This window comes from Cervus elaphus, chromosome 6 (genome assembly GCF_910594005.1).
Source record: "Cervus elaphus chromosome 6, mCerEla1.1, whole genome shotgun sequence".
NCBI lineage: Eukaryota > Metazoa > Chordata > Mammalia > Artiodactyla > Cervidae > Cervus > Cervus elaphus.
Window position 1 is genome coordinate 42,571,394 of NC_057820.1, and position 15,151 is coordinate 42,586,544.

At 41.8% G+C, this 15,151-nt stretch overlaps 1 long non-coding RNA gene across 1 annotated transcript in view; it reads right to left on the reverse strand.

Annotated features, from left to right (window-relative positions):
• Window positions 1-7,312: 7,312 nt before the first annotated feature.
• Window positions 7,313-15,151, reverse strand: part of LOC122696546 — a 118,251-nt gene continuing 110,412 nt past the window's right edge. Inside the window, exon 3 of the long non-coding RNA XR_006341774.1 lies at window positions 7,313-7,435. This is a non-coding gene — a long non-coding RNA (uncharacterized LOC122696546). The remainder of the gene's footprint in view (window positions 7,436-15,151) is intronic.

Here is a 15,151-nt window from a genome sequence, read left to right on the forward strand (position 1 = left end):
GCTGCGGAGGCAGAGTCAGGTTGGAGAAGGTAAGAGCTGAAAAACCACACCACCTTTCAGATAGACGCCAGCTGAGAGCTTGTCCTTGCCCAATACTCTCCCAGACACCAGCACACTAGGGAAGAGGCGGCCAAATGAGGGAGGACATCCTTGAGTACCCTGGGCAACTCAGCTGCCTTCTCCCATAAAGAGGCTTTTTAAAAAAAAGATTTGAAACAAGTTGAGCTTGATTTTTAACTTGCTTGGCAAGTTAAAAAGTTTGGCAAGCTTTTTAACACCTAAATAATTTTTAAATAGATGCAGTAGTCTGATACACACACTGAGGCTGCTTCCAATGCATTAGAGGACTAGGGAGACCAACAGCTCATCTTTATACTGCCAGAGAAGAAAAACATGAAAGAGACAGTCAAGAAGCATGATCACTCCTGACGCCATCACAGAATCGCTGCCTGGAATCGGGCAGGACACTTCCCCACTCAGGGACTCAGTTTTCTCATCCATAAAATGAGGTGCCGGGGCTAAAGGATGCCTGAGATTCTTCCAGCTGAGACATGTTATGATCCATGACCTTTATTTTGTACTCTCAGCCAGCAGTGTAAGTGCTCCAAAAGAAATAAATGGGGCAAAGGAAAAAATAAAATATAATAAGAATGACACGCCAGCCCATCCATTTTCCACAGTCCGTGGGCTCACCACACCTGAGGGCCCTGGGAGTTAAGGCAAAAGAGTTTGCAGTCCTGCTTCTCACATCTCCACACAACTGGCTATAGTTGCTGGCATTATTATCTTTAATCCCTTACCAATATACTGAAGTAATGATACCGTTTTGTATTTTCTTAATCAACAGATATCAGAAATGTGGTAGCAGGTAAAGGTTGAAGGGAAGTTTTGGTTTTAATAAAGTCCTCAACTAAGAAAGTCTGGAATCTCTGTTCTATAGTTCAAGGACTAATCCCAAAATTCCCTACCAATAAAGGTCTCAGATGAAAGCATTACACACACACACACCAACTCTTTCTGGAACTCAGTATAAAAGTTAATTAGCAAATAAATACAGAGCAAAGGACCCCTACAATGGGCTGCAGTGGCAAGGCAGCTGAATCTTTGGGACATTTCTAATTGCTGAGGAGGAAAAATCCATAACCATGATAAGCCACTATCCGTGGATAAGCTCCTGAGACAATGAAGTGAGATTTAGAAGCTGTTGTAGAGTCTGCAACTCCAGTACTTTGGCCACCTCATGTGAAGAGTTGACTCATTGGAAAAGACCCTGATGCTGCGAGGGATTGGGGGCAGGAGGAGAAGGGGATGACAGAGGATGAGGTGGCTGGATGGCATCACCGACTCGATGGACATGAGTTTGAGTAAACTCCGGGAGTTTGTGATGGACAGGGAGGCCTGGCGTGCTGCAATTCATGGGGTCCCAAAGAGTCGGACACGACTGAGCAACTGAACTGAACTGAACTGTAGAGTCTGCATCTTTGCCCCAACATCACATCACAGCCTTCCCTCCCTCACACGCTCCTCTAATGTGGAAGAAGTATATACTTTTAAAGAAAGGAATGCTCTCTGACTTTAATCAGCCCATGGTACAGTCCAGTCAACTCCAAAGCTCGTTTCTTGGCTTCTGCTCTGCGAGTGGTGGGGGGCAAGAATCATGGCTTCAGACTAGTTCTCGCTTCATGAAAATGTTGGGGCAGCAGCCCTCATTCTGGGCAACTAAAACACCAGGTCAAAAAATCGTTAGATGTGAGCTCTGCCAGTTGTGTGAAACCGACTACAAGCAGGAAAGACCCGCCAAGCAGCTCCTGGGGCCCAGCTCTGCGTCAGGCCTTTGGCTTCCCTGCCCACCTGTGCCACGGAGGGACCGGCAGGGTGGGCATGCACAGCCCCCCACTCCGCTCCGGGAGGTGCAAGCGAAAGGAACCCAGAACTGCAGCCTGAAACCCCTCTGACACATCTGGAACTGTTGGTCACATGTCTTTGCCAATTCTTCCCTTCACCTTCCCCGTGGAGACATGATGCGATCTTGTCAGTGAGACAGTAACCCCTGCACGCGTGCTAAGCTGCTTCAGTCATGCCGGACCCTTATGGACTTTAGTCCGCCAGGCTCCTCTGCCCATGGGATTCTCCAGGCAAGAATACTAGTGTGGGTAGCCATTCCCTTCTCCAGGAGATCTTCCCAACCCAGAGATCAAACCCAAATCTCGTATCTCTTGAAATGGCTGGCAGGTTCTTTACCACTAGCGCCACCTGGGAAACCCATAATAACTCCTAAAAGCATACTAATCTGAAATATAGGAGTCAGAGTCCCTGTTCTAAGCCCATCAGTTCTGGATCTACTCAAGTCACTGGGGTGCATTTGCAGAGTCCTGCCTTCTCCCAGAGTCCAACGTGCTAGTCCCCAATACTGAAAGTCATGCCAACATCTCCTTGGCTGTACCAAAAAAATTCACAATAGAAGAAAAAGCTCCTTACATGGAATAACAGAAAGCAATTAGAACGCAAACCAATGCTCTTTCTGTCAGAATCAGTCAGAAGAGGAAGGGTTGAGAAAGAGAGAGAGGCAGAAAAAGAGAGAGAAGCCGGTGAGTGTAAGGAAGAGGGGATGACTTGTACTGTCCACAAAAGTTCCTGTTGGAGGCACAGAGGCATTGTCCACCAAGGACCAGCACCACTGAGATGTGAGAGTTATTTATATATTCTAGATATGTCTTCTATTGGATACACACTTTGGAAATATTTTTTCCCTGTCTATAGTTTGCCTTTTTATTTTTTGAGCAGAGTTCCTATTTTCTTAACAGTGTCTTTTAAAGAACAGAAACTTTTGTTTGTGGAGTCTGACTTAGGAATTTTTTTTCTTTTACAGTCCATGCTTTTTGTGAGCTAACTAAGTACACTTCCTTTAACTCACAATCACAAATATGTTCTCCCGTGTTTTCTTCTTTCATACTTCTTGTATAGTTTTGGCTTCACGTTGAACCATCTTAATTTTTGTGTGTGGTGTTAGGTATGAGTCTAAGTTCATTCCTTTGCATGTTGATATCCAATTGTCTCAGCACCACTTGTTGAAAAACCTATTCTTTCTGCATTGAATTACCTTGGCACCTTTGTAGAAAATCAATTGACCATATAATTATGGGCTATTTCTCGATGGGCTCTCTCGTTCCACTGATTTATATGCCTATTCCTTCACCAATGCAAGTCACTTCTCCAAAGAAAAAGTATGGATGGAAAATAAGCACATGAAAATATTCTCAACATCATTACTTACTAAGGAAACCCAAATCTACAATGTGCTACTACTACACGTCTATAAGAATAACTAAAACAAAAAATATTGATGGTAACAGTGCTGGTGAGGGCATGGAGCAGCTGGAACTCTCAAACATAGCAATGCAAAACAGGACCACCACTTTCAGAAAGAGTTTGGAAGTTTCTTTTAAAGTCTAATACTTATCCATATGACCCAGCACCCCCACTTCATCAAGAGAAACGGATGCACACGTCCAGACAAAAAGAAATCCTGTACATGAATTTTTAGAGCAACTTTCTTCATAACCACCAGATATGGGAAACAACACAAATGCTCATTAAATGGTAACTGAATAAACAAATTCAAGAACATCCATACAACATGGAAACCTACTCAGCAATAAAAAGGAACAAAATGATACATTCAATAACATGGAAGAGTCTGGAAAGCAGATTGTGCTCAGTGGAAGCTATTAGTCTCCAAAAACATTAAGGAAAAGGAAAAACTGTGGTAACAGGGATCAGTAGTTGCTGAGGCTGGAGTGAGGGGAGGAGGCTGGCTGTGAAGGGGCGCAGGCAATCTGGGGGTGGTGCAAATACTCTCCATCTTTACCGTGGTAATTACAGAGCTGTGTGCGTTACTCAGAGCTCATAGAACAGTACCCCTAAAAGTAGAGACTTCATGCTACGTAAATTATACCTCAACAAACACTGCTTTTAAAAAAAAGAAAAAGCCTCACTAGCTGACAGACATCACAAGATTGGCAATTTGGTAGGAGAAAAGGAAAAGCTCTTCAGCCTCAGGTGCCAGCCATTGGATTAATGTTGTTTTATGTTAATTAAATTTATTAATATAACTCTATGATAAGAGTACCTGTCTTCTAGTTTTGATATTCCCAAGAGTGATGAGAGCAAGGGAAATATGCCAACCTAGCGGTATTCTATGAAACTAATTACAGCAGGAATTTGAGTAAGAATGAACCAACACAGGTGTTACACTCCAATAACAAATTGAAAATACCAGCCTACAGAGAGATCTTACAATATACCCACAAGAGTTTGTTGCTTTGCTTGAGCCTCAGAGGTAAATTAAGGTTTGGGGTTATTTTGAGGTTTTGCCACCTCTGTTCATTATCCACTATGGAAATTGGAGCTCCTGTTATTGGCTGCGTTTCCTTTTTCACTGCATCTTCCCTTGTTTCTTCTGATCCTCTGGCCAACAAACTGCTGCAGCCCCATAATCTCAGAGTGGAGACCTGGGTGTCACCTCAGCAGAACTGACAATGTCCAAGAGAGGCAGTCAGTCTAATCCAATGGAGCCCATCAAAACCATCACTCAAGCAGTGCAGACCTCAAGATCCTAGTTTGACATGGCAGGTGCCAGAGAATCACAAGCTCTGAGTCTTTTAATTCTGCCCCAGTCACAGAGACAACGACATCTACCAGATCTAGACAATGTCAGAGCAAGTAGGCTGTGCTGGCCTTATTTTTATTTCTTTGTAGAGCTTTCTTTTTTTTAATCTTATATTTTATTTACTGATTTTGGGGGGCACATCATACAGTGTATGGAATCTTAGCTTCCTGATCAGGAATCAAAACTGTGCCCCCTGCAGGGGAAAGCAGTCTTAACTACTGGACCAACAGGGAAGTCCGAAGCTGGCCTTATTTTCAAATTTCCTTCACTCCCAGGCTCCAGCCTTATTTTCTAACATTATCTCCTGACTGCTCCCCATTCCATCTCACTCACCCCACCCCAAGTCCATTCTTCTTCCTCCACTAGAGACCACCAGTAGCCTCTCTTTAGACACAGCAGACATCTGCCCTGACCATAGACCCACTAGGCACTTCCTCAGTTTTGCTCTTTTATCCACATTTCTTCAGCACGAATGTTTTCCCATGAAAAATCACCATTTATGGAAGTCTTTCTTCAAGACCCAGCACAAAGGCTGTCTCCTCTCTGAAGCCCTCCTGGCTCCCCCAACCAAAACTATCCTCTGTGTCTTTATTTTCTCATAGAATTCCTCCTCCCTTGGCATCCCTTCTCACCCTCAATACCTGTCACATGCCCTCCACAGAAAAAGGGCACAGTCAATATTTGCTGAATTGGACAGGGCTTACTGCTATCACAGCCTTTGCTTAAACATGGCCTCAAATATTTCCAGATAGAATAACGCCTTAACTCTAGCTCTTTATAAGACAAAGTATCTGAGAGCAAATTTTCACTCTCATATTGAGATTGTGAACATAGACCCCCAAAATAAGGAGCAAAAGAAATTCACTCAATCTGAATATTGTCTTATTGAGCTATAAAATAATTGCCTTGCTAAATTCAACTACTTAAAAAAAAAAAAAAAAAAACTATATTCAGTAGCCATGTGGACCTGTGTGTGTAGGCACAGTCTGTTGCCATTCAGCATTTCAAATGCTTTCCCATCTTAAAACCATCACGTCAATTTTGAGATTATTTCCTACAAAGGATTACTGTGTTTCCTAGAAAACCAACACAATATGAAAATATTAAGAGACTTTTTATCAGAGAAAATGTAGTGCCTTTATTTTGTCTGTAATCTTGTCTTCCTCCAAACTTCCACCTGCTGGTTAGAGAAAAATAAATTAACTACATGTCTAACCTGGTTTAAATTTAGTTTGATCCAATAATTTAAGCAGCAGCTCTAGGGAATACCCAGTTTCTCCTGAATAAAATTGTCCCATCTTTCAAACAGCCTTCCCCTCCTGCTGCTTCTCTTGCTATGTTGGTGACGAGTGGGGTGGGAGAGTAAGGCAGCTTAAGTGTCCCGTACCTGCCACTTCAGCTCTATTGGCTGTAGATTCAGCATGATCATTAACAGGAAACAAGGGACCCTCAAGAATGCCAACTAGATCCTCCTTGCCCTTAATCATAGCCATCCCATGTGGGTGCTGGCCCCTCCCAGGGTCTGAAAACAAAACCCCAGTATTCTTACAAAGTATCCTATATGCCTTCCTATTTCCCGGCCACAGAGGGGGAGAGAGAGAGGAAATGCTTGACTAAGCACCTTTTTTATCTCCTCTGTCCTCCCTCTTCCCACTCTCTTTAGGAACAGAAAGCCTAAGTGAATTGCTCTTCCAGCCCCCATCTTTAACCCCTCATCCAGACTACTATGCCTTTATTAACTTTGATTCCTTGTGCTACTGATATACAAGCCATGTCACAAGCCCATGAAAATCTGGAAATTCATGACCCCCGTAAGCCTGTGACCCACAATTCAGATCTCTGATTAGCTCTTCCTTGGGAAAAAAAAAAAAAAAAAACTTCTGCCCGCCTGGTTTTATTTTGCCGTTGGTTCAGGCTGATGATGGGCAAACACCTCAGCCATGTCTACTGAATATGAATGAATCGTGCGACGACGGAATTGCAATGCCTAGTGACAAGCTGTCAATTTTCCTAAGACAAGCATCAGGGTTATATGGACACTTTGTGAAAATGCATTTGAGTCAAAATGCACATCTGACCTTTCCACATTTGTCTATCACAAGTTCTATCAGGATTCTCCCCGTGTGGGGCTTTCTCACCATCCCCTGGCTTCATCTGAGCATGGTGCTTCTTGACCTTCAACTTTGCCCTCTGCACCACAGGACTATAGCCCTACAGCACCAGCTTTTTAAGACATTCCTCTCTTACAGTTCTGTTTTCTCCAAAAATGACAGTTCTCTTATACTACTTTGAGACTGGCTCTGTCGTTGACACACATTCCAAACTCAGAACTGCATCTCAACCTTTCCTTCTCAAGTCCCCTGTGTCTTTTCCCAAATCAGCTGGAAGACCTGCTCCATGACCATTTACCCTCCTGGAACCAGGAAGGCCCATTTAGATTGCACCTTGCAACTCCCTGTGACATTAATTCTTGCAGCTCAGAGAGGGAACTCTGAGCTGGCTTCCACTTCCTTCGGTCTCAGGACAAGTCCGTCCATCTACTGCAACCTCTATTCAAATACAGTTCTTGAAATGGGAATTCATCCCTTTTCTTCCAGCTTTTAAAATCTGTACCTTAGTCTTTCATCTCTGACATACTTATGGGGACTACTCCCTAGCCAGACAGGCAGGAATCTTCTTCCTGAGCACAAACCAGCCACATGATCTTGAAGGGGTTTTATGACCTTAAACAGGTCTTTTCACCTTCAGGAGCCCCAGTAGACTCATCTATAAACAAAGAAGAGTTGGAGTGAGTGATTGCCAGGGCTCATTTCTATTAGTTTCAATCACTATCTATCTTCTTTAAGCATGATTCTTTGCATCCAGTTGCATCAAATAACCATGAAAACTTTCCTCTTTGCATACCTGCTGCATCTTTAAATTAGGATGAATAAAAAGCAAAGCTTCATACAATATAATTTTCTTTCCTTTCCAAATATTAATTGACTCTTTAATAAGTATGTTTTACCCTGCTCTCCACTCAAATATTTTAAAGTGTAACATTTTTCATCACATTAGCCAGAGAATGCCAGCATTATTAAAAATGAAACAAAGCTAACAGAGATAAATGAATATAAGAAACTACTTTTATTCAATGTTAAATTATATTAGGACAGGGTATACACATCTGTATACTAGCCAAGAACACATATATTTTTCTTGAATCTCCTTTTTTTTCTTCCACGCCAGTTTACCAAATTCAACACTGACCATTCTAACTCTCAGAACTACTTCCAAATTCCTAATTACTTCCTACTTCCAAATTAACTAATTTGCTCACTAGTTGCACTGTGAAACTTCCTTCAGATTTTGTGAGAGTTTTATTGTTATTTGTTAATGTCATTATTGTCATTTTTATCTTTCTTTGCTGTTGTTCAGTCGTTCAGTTGTGTCCAACTCTTTGTGACCCCATGGACTACAGCACACCAGGCTTCCCTATCTCTCACTATCTCCTGGAGCTTGCTCAAACTTGTGTCCATTGAGTTGGTGACCCCTTCCAACCTCATCCTCTGTCATCCCTTCTGTCTTTCCCAGCATCAGGGTCTTTTCCAATAAGTCAGTTCTTCACCTCAGGTGGCCAAAGTATCAGAGCTTCAGCTTTAGCATCAGTCCTTCCAATGAACACCCAGGACCGATCTCCTTTAGCATGGACTGGTTGGATCTCCTTGCAGTCCAAGGGACTTTCCAGAGTCTTCTCCAACACCACAGTTCAAAAGCATCAATTCTTTGGTGCTCAGCTTTCTTTATGGTCCAACTCCCACATCCATACATGACTACTGGAAAAGCCATAGCTTTAACTAGGTGGACCTTTGTGGGCAAAGTAATGCCTCTGCTTTTTAATACGCTGTATAGGCTTGTCATAGCCTTTCTTCCAAGGAGAAAGAGTCTTTTAATTTCATGGCTGCAGTCACCATCTGCAATGATCCTGTAGTCCAGGAAAATAAAGTTTCTACTGTTTCCATTCTTTCCCCATCTATTTGCCATGAAGTGATGGGACCAGATGCCATGATCTTAGTTTTCTGAATGTTGAGTTTTAAGCCAGCTTTTTCACTGGCTTAAAACTCAACATTCAAAAAAACATTCTCTCTTTCTTTATGACATGTGTCCTCTATGGTTATTTTATTCTGGTTGACTTCAGATCCCTTAGTGTTTGTGAATTTTTGAAAAAATAAGAAAATTTTCTTTGCTTGTCATTGTCTTAAAAGAACTACCTTTTTAACTACCTTAAAGAAAGTACATTTCAACAAAATTAAATATTTTGTTAAAGATAGTCAAATTAAGGAATAATTCTAATTTTCCTACACAGGCATTGTACATTGAAACCTTGCTTATATGTATTTTTAGGGATGGTAAAAAAGATGGATATAGAAACGTTTTACAAACATCACATGAGGAGTCAGTCCACACTCCAGTTGTATCAAATAACTGGTTAATTCAATGAAGTTGCCAAAAAATAGCAATCAATTCAGGGAAAAGAAAATCAATCACAGAGGTTGTTTGGTTGTTTTGTAGACAAAACAGTCAGTGGAGTGATTGAATTTTTCACTTTTCAATGAGTTGTTTTGGCCTTGTGTGGATGCAGCCATTAACTCATTAATCACCCAGAACCCCTGAGTGGCTGAGAGAGGAAATCATTACTTTCCAAGCATAGATCGCATATTAGCAGTATGCAAAAGGCCTGGCAGGGTGAATGTGCTCAGTGACCCCATTTGAGAAAAATGACTTTCACGAATATTTTATAGCATATGGAGGTAAACTGTACCTGATTTATCATTTCACTTTCCAGTTGCAAAACTCTGTGTCCTTTAGCATAAGTTTACTGAGACTTTAATGCATTTGAAATATATTCATTTAATCCCTAAGTTAAAGTGAATTTTAATTCATGGAGCACTAAAAAATAATCTTTAAAACATATTGGGTTTCCTCACATTGGTTTTATGCAATATCAAAATGGAGGAATTCTGCACACATCACGACTAGCTCCCATCTAATGCAGTATACATATATATGCCATTCTGATAAATATGTATATTTTCCCATATGGTGTTGAATGTTAGCTTCTAATTTACCTCTTAATTTTTAATTAATTTTAAATTACATTCTGAATGAAGCCGACAGGAGTCTAATTTGCATGCTTATTTGCATATCTGTAAACACACTGCTTGCATTGTTTATCTAGTCCCTGTCCCTGTGACATACAGCAGTTTTTCTCACCCCATGCAGTGAACTGGAGCCACCAAAAGATCAAGGTGCCCTCTAAGACTTCCACCAAAGATTCTGATTCAGAATGGAGGATATTGGCTCTCTTTTTTCCACAGTGGCAACACAGGATTCTCAGAGGCCAAGGTCAGTGATCATGGGTAAGCCCTCTGCTTTCTCACAGGGCTAACAGTGTGGGAACTACATCTTGGGAAAATAAAACCACATACTTTTTGTACACTTTGGATTTTTAAAACATATACTGCCCAGATCTCCTGACTTATTAACACCAAGTCAGAAGGAAAAAAAGTCGTATCCTATCTATTTCACCAGATGAACGGGTTCCTAACCCGCCCTGACCAGAAGACGCACAGGCTGTCTGCTCTTTGACAAGCAATGGATCATGATTTTTCTTTGTCTGGAAAGGCTCTCCTCTGGCAGCACTTGGGGCAGCCGTGGTCTGTTGTGTTCACGAAACACCCCGTACGCAAGCCCAGTCCAATCAATACACAAGCCACCCCAAAGACCCTTCGGAGCCTGACGAACTGTTTGGGATTCCAAGAGATTTGTTGTCGTCCTATGTACAAACTGTAACCACCAGACAGGACTGAAGAGGCACCTCTTGGAAACACTGTGATTTCCCTCTTCATTAGTGACTTCAGGAAGCTAATGATCGCAGTTAACAATCTTGTCCTGTGATTAGAAAAGCAAGCACCCCACTGCATGCTGAGTTTGGTGATCACATTTAGGGTCAAACCCACCCAGTTCCTAATTCTGGCCCTTTTACAGTCCTGCGATGTGACCCTGGGTAAGGTCCTGAGCTTCTCTACAGCTGTGTTATCTCCACGTGGCAGATAAATATTTTAGAAACGGTCATCTGTCAGGGTTGCTGTAAAGACTAAATAAGATGGAAATCTCCTGGAACATTTTTCCTTATTTTCCCTTCCTCCCCAGCAGATTTAGACACCAAGTCCCATCCCTGACAGATGTTAAATGTGGTACCTCATGGCTCATAAAAGGAACAGACTAGACATGTGGGAATTGTATGCAGTTCTCTTGATCTTTACTCCACCAAGACCACCTGCTTTCTTGTTTCTATAAACTTCCACGGCTGCTCTATCAAGAGATAGACTTTCCCTTTCAGCTACATGTTTATCAAAATCAAGCCAGCCCTCAGTGGACCAAATGTAATATTAAAAGTGTCAAGATGATGGTCTTTACAGCTGGACTGTCATCATACAATCAATCAGTCAGTCATAAAATCAGCAACACTTCTCCTGCAAAAGAGCAGAAAGAATATTCTTCCTTCTGAAATAGCCAGGAGTCATTCAAATCAAACATTGTCTGGGGCTCAAGTTGCTGCATTTGGTCATTCTGTGTATTGAACAGGGACTGCAGATGGGGGCCTGCTCAATGCCCCTTTAAGGAGGAATAACTCCGCATTCACTGACTCTACCTCCTGACCAAGGATTGGAATAAGCCAGTAAGAATGATGATTGCAATTAGATGTAGAAATGTAAACAGTTAAAAGAAATTGCAGCAATGATAAAAGAAAGGAGGTACAAGAGATCAGACAGAAAACTAGCTCACTGGAATACACACCATAAAGTTCACACACAGTTATCAAAATTGGAACCCCAGTCTAGTCCTAAGCTTCTAAATATCCAAAACAAAAAAGATAACTTTACCTACTAAAGAGATACACTTTGCATAAAATAAAGCAATATCTGTTTCCCTGAAAAGTAATGTTTCCAGATACTAAAGTCTTAGAGACATGTCTCCCATGGTTCCGCATGAAAGATGAGCTATGAAATCTCTATGCCTTTTAAATACACAAAAGACTCAAAATTAATCTCAGTCCTCTTTGCTCTTTTGGCATTTTTTGCCCTCTACAACGGCACTTTGGTAGAGTGCCTCGCTTCAGGGTCGCCGCGTGCAGCTGTCCAGGCTGTGCACTGCATTTACCTAGACTATGGCAAAGGGCACCCCCTGCAGCTGCACGATGCAGCTTGCAGCACCCAGTTGACTATAGAAAACACTCAGTCAATGTTTTATTTATTATCTGAACATACTCAGTACAAAGAAACAATAAATGTTTTGGTTAAGCACATGATCACTGCTCAGATGTGAGTTCTGACTCCCACCTGAGTTACCTCACCTCTTGGCAGTTCTGCTGCTCTTCTATAAAATGAAGATAGTCAACATATACACCTAATAAGAGTAAATATGTTTGCACATATGAAGAACTTAGAATAGTCCCTGGTACAAACATTCAGCACTAATAGTTTATTTCACTGCTCTTCATAGGATATTCAAATAGTCACACTCTGCAATGACACAGTGCCTTTGGCAGTCTAAGACAATACAGTGAGGGTGAGGCAGGAGATTAGCCATGCTGATGACCTGATGTGCTCCAGGCACAGAGCAGGTATTTCACACATGTGGTCTCATCCAGTCCTCACAGTTGTCCTGTAAGACAGGAGTGTTCTTCTTGTCTTAGAACAAGCTGACCCAGGCTGTGAGTGAACTGTGTCACATCCGCAGTGATCATCAGGCCACCATGAAACTCCTCCATGTATCCCTCTCCATCTCCAATGGTGTCAGACGTGGTTCGGGCACAAAACTCATTGGTCCAATCCCTCCTGGTGACTGTCGGATATCACTGACCCTTCTGCCTGACGTGGGTCAGGAAGGGACGGCTCCCACTGGTAGGTGCCCGTGGCATCTCCCGGGCACCAGCTGCCCACCTGCTGGGACTGCCGCTCCCCCTGCACTATGCACCGCTGCAGCTCCAGCAGGGGTCAGGAGGAACACCCCTCTCTGTTTGCCGTCATTACTGCCCTTCAGAAAAACAGCCAGCCAGGAATGCTTGTGCCTTGACATCTCCCATAGCTTAAGAAAACCCCCTTTGAGATTCTTTACATTCAGCCTTCTTTGTTCCCACAACCCAGACAAATGGGAGCTAGGTCAGGGATGGATGTAGGCTGTGGGCTGTCCAAAACACTGCCCTTCCGTCTGGATGCTGAGGTTTACCGCTGGTCTAGCCTTCAAGGTGGAGGTCCAACCAGTCCATCCTAAAGGAGATCAGTCCTGGGTGTTCACTGGAAGGACTGATGCAGAAGCTGAAACTCCATTACTTTGGCCACCTCATGTGAAGAGTTGACTCATTGGAAAAGATCTTGATGCTGGGATGGACTGGGGGCAGGAGGAGAAGGGGACGACAGAGGAGGAGATGGCTGGATGGCATCACCAACTCGATGGACATGAGTTTGAGTAAACTCCAGGAGTTGGTGATGGACAGGGAGGCCTGGCGTGCTGTGATTCATGGGGTCGCAAAGAGTCGGACATGACTGAGCAACTGAACTGAACTGAACTGAGCCTTCAAACTACTCTGCAATTTAAAAGATCTTTGAGGGCACCATGGTTGCTTTATTGATTTAAAAGAATATCATCTCCCTAATATATCTATGTCTATAGGAAGGATAGAAAATATCCAAGTACATGTTACATTTACCTTTCTGACTCTTTATCCCACATAGTAAAAAAAAATAAGACCATCTTCAGGATCAGGGAAATATAAACACTATAAGATAAAGACAAAGCCTGGAATAATAGAATAAGTATCAACTCCGAAACCAAATATATGTGGGTTTTATTTCAGCTCTGTGTGCCTTTGGGTGCATCACTTCACCTCACCTTTATCACCTACAAAACTGAAATAATAATATCAACCTTGCAAAATCCAAGATATAGAACTGTTGTGCCCAAAATGCCTGAACATACAGTAAGTGCTCAATAAATGGTCATTTTTTGCCCCACTACCACCCCTTTGTAATTTTCTTTGGTTGTGGACTTTGAGAACTCTAGGTCATGAAAGTAACAGACAGATAAAGAATAGTGTTTACTCCATAATTTTTTATGGAGTGTCTCCTATGTGTCACCCTGGGTTGGCTCATGGGGATACAGTGGAGAAGAAAAATGGTAAGATTCCTGGTTCATAGAACCTCCATTCTAATTGGGAAGACAAAAAATAAACATGCAAATAAATGAGTAAGTGGATATTATTACAAATTGTTATTTGTGCTCTGAAGACAACAAATAAAGAAGTTAGTAATAGAGAACAGGAAGTCTATGAAGAGTTTTAACCACAGGCGTGAAATTGCCTAATTGATATTTCTAACAGATCATTATGACAGTTTGGGGTGATTGAACTGGAAGGCTGCACATGTAAAAATGGGCAAATTAAAATCACTCTGCTCTGCTACAAGAGGGCAACACATGATACAGCCTTGACTTCAAAATGGTCTTCAAAATGATGAAATAACAATTTATTTGTGTAATGAATGTGTTGTTCAGATTCTTTAGGGGTAAAAAAAAAAAAAAAGTTTATTATGGGAACTGGAAAGGAAATAACTGAGCACACACACCCACAAGTTAATGAAACAGTTTCCACCTCCAGCCTGAATCACAGGGTAATACATCAGAAGACTCCAAAGTCGCAGATGAAGGAAGATTGTGCCAAATTTGTAACAGAGATTTAGAAAGCTGCCAGCAGGCTCAGGGCACAGATTTCAGATGGCACAGGAGGGGAAGAGAGAGAGGAATGCCAGCTAGGTCTTTCTGTAGGAAGGAGCCAAGACTAGCTCTTACCAGAAAGCTGAGCCTGGCCATCCAATTTCCATTAGCACCATGTTAGTCTCTCCATCTGAGGAGCAATTTGATACCATCTGAGAAGTCTCCTACTGTCTGTGAGTTGGGCCTTTGTAGGAGAGATGTGTCAGAGATCAAAACTATGTTATACCTGTGATTATGCATACACATATACACCCATGTGATATATATGTGAGATATATATAAGATCAACTTAACTTAGTTCATTAGTTTTATTCCTCCTCAGTTTTATTGAGATATAATTGTTATCAATATTGCATAAGTTTCAAGTGTACAACATAATGATTCAATAAGCATATACTGCAAAACAATCACCACAGTAAACTTAGTTAACAACCATCACCTCACATGATTACAAATTTCTTTTTCTTGTGATGAGAACTTCCAAGATCTACTCTCTTAGCAATTTTCAAATAAGTTCATTAGTTTCATAAACAATTTTTCTAAAATACAAAGTTCTTGCAAAAATAATATCATAGCCCATTAGGAAACGTTAACAGTCTGCACAGAGAGCCCCTTTTCTCAATTTCTAGGACTATCAGCTTTGAATAAAAATTAAATGTGTTTCTTTAT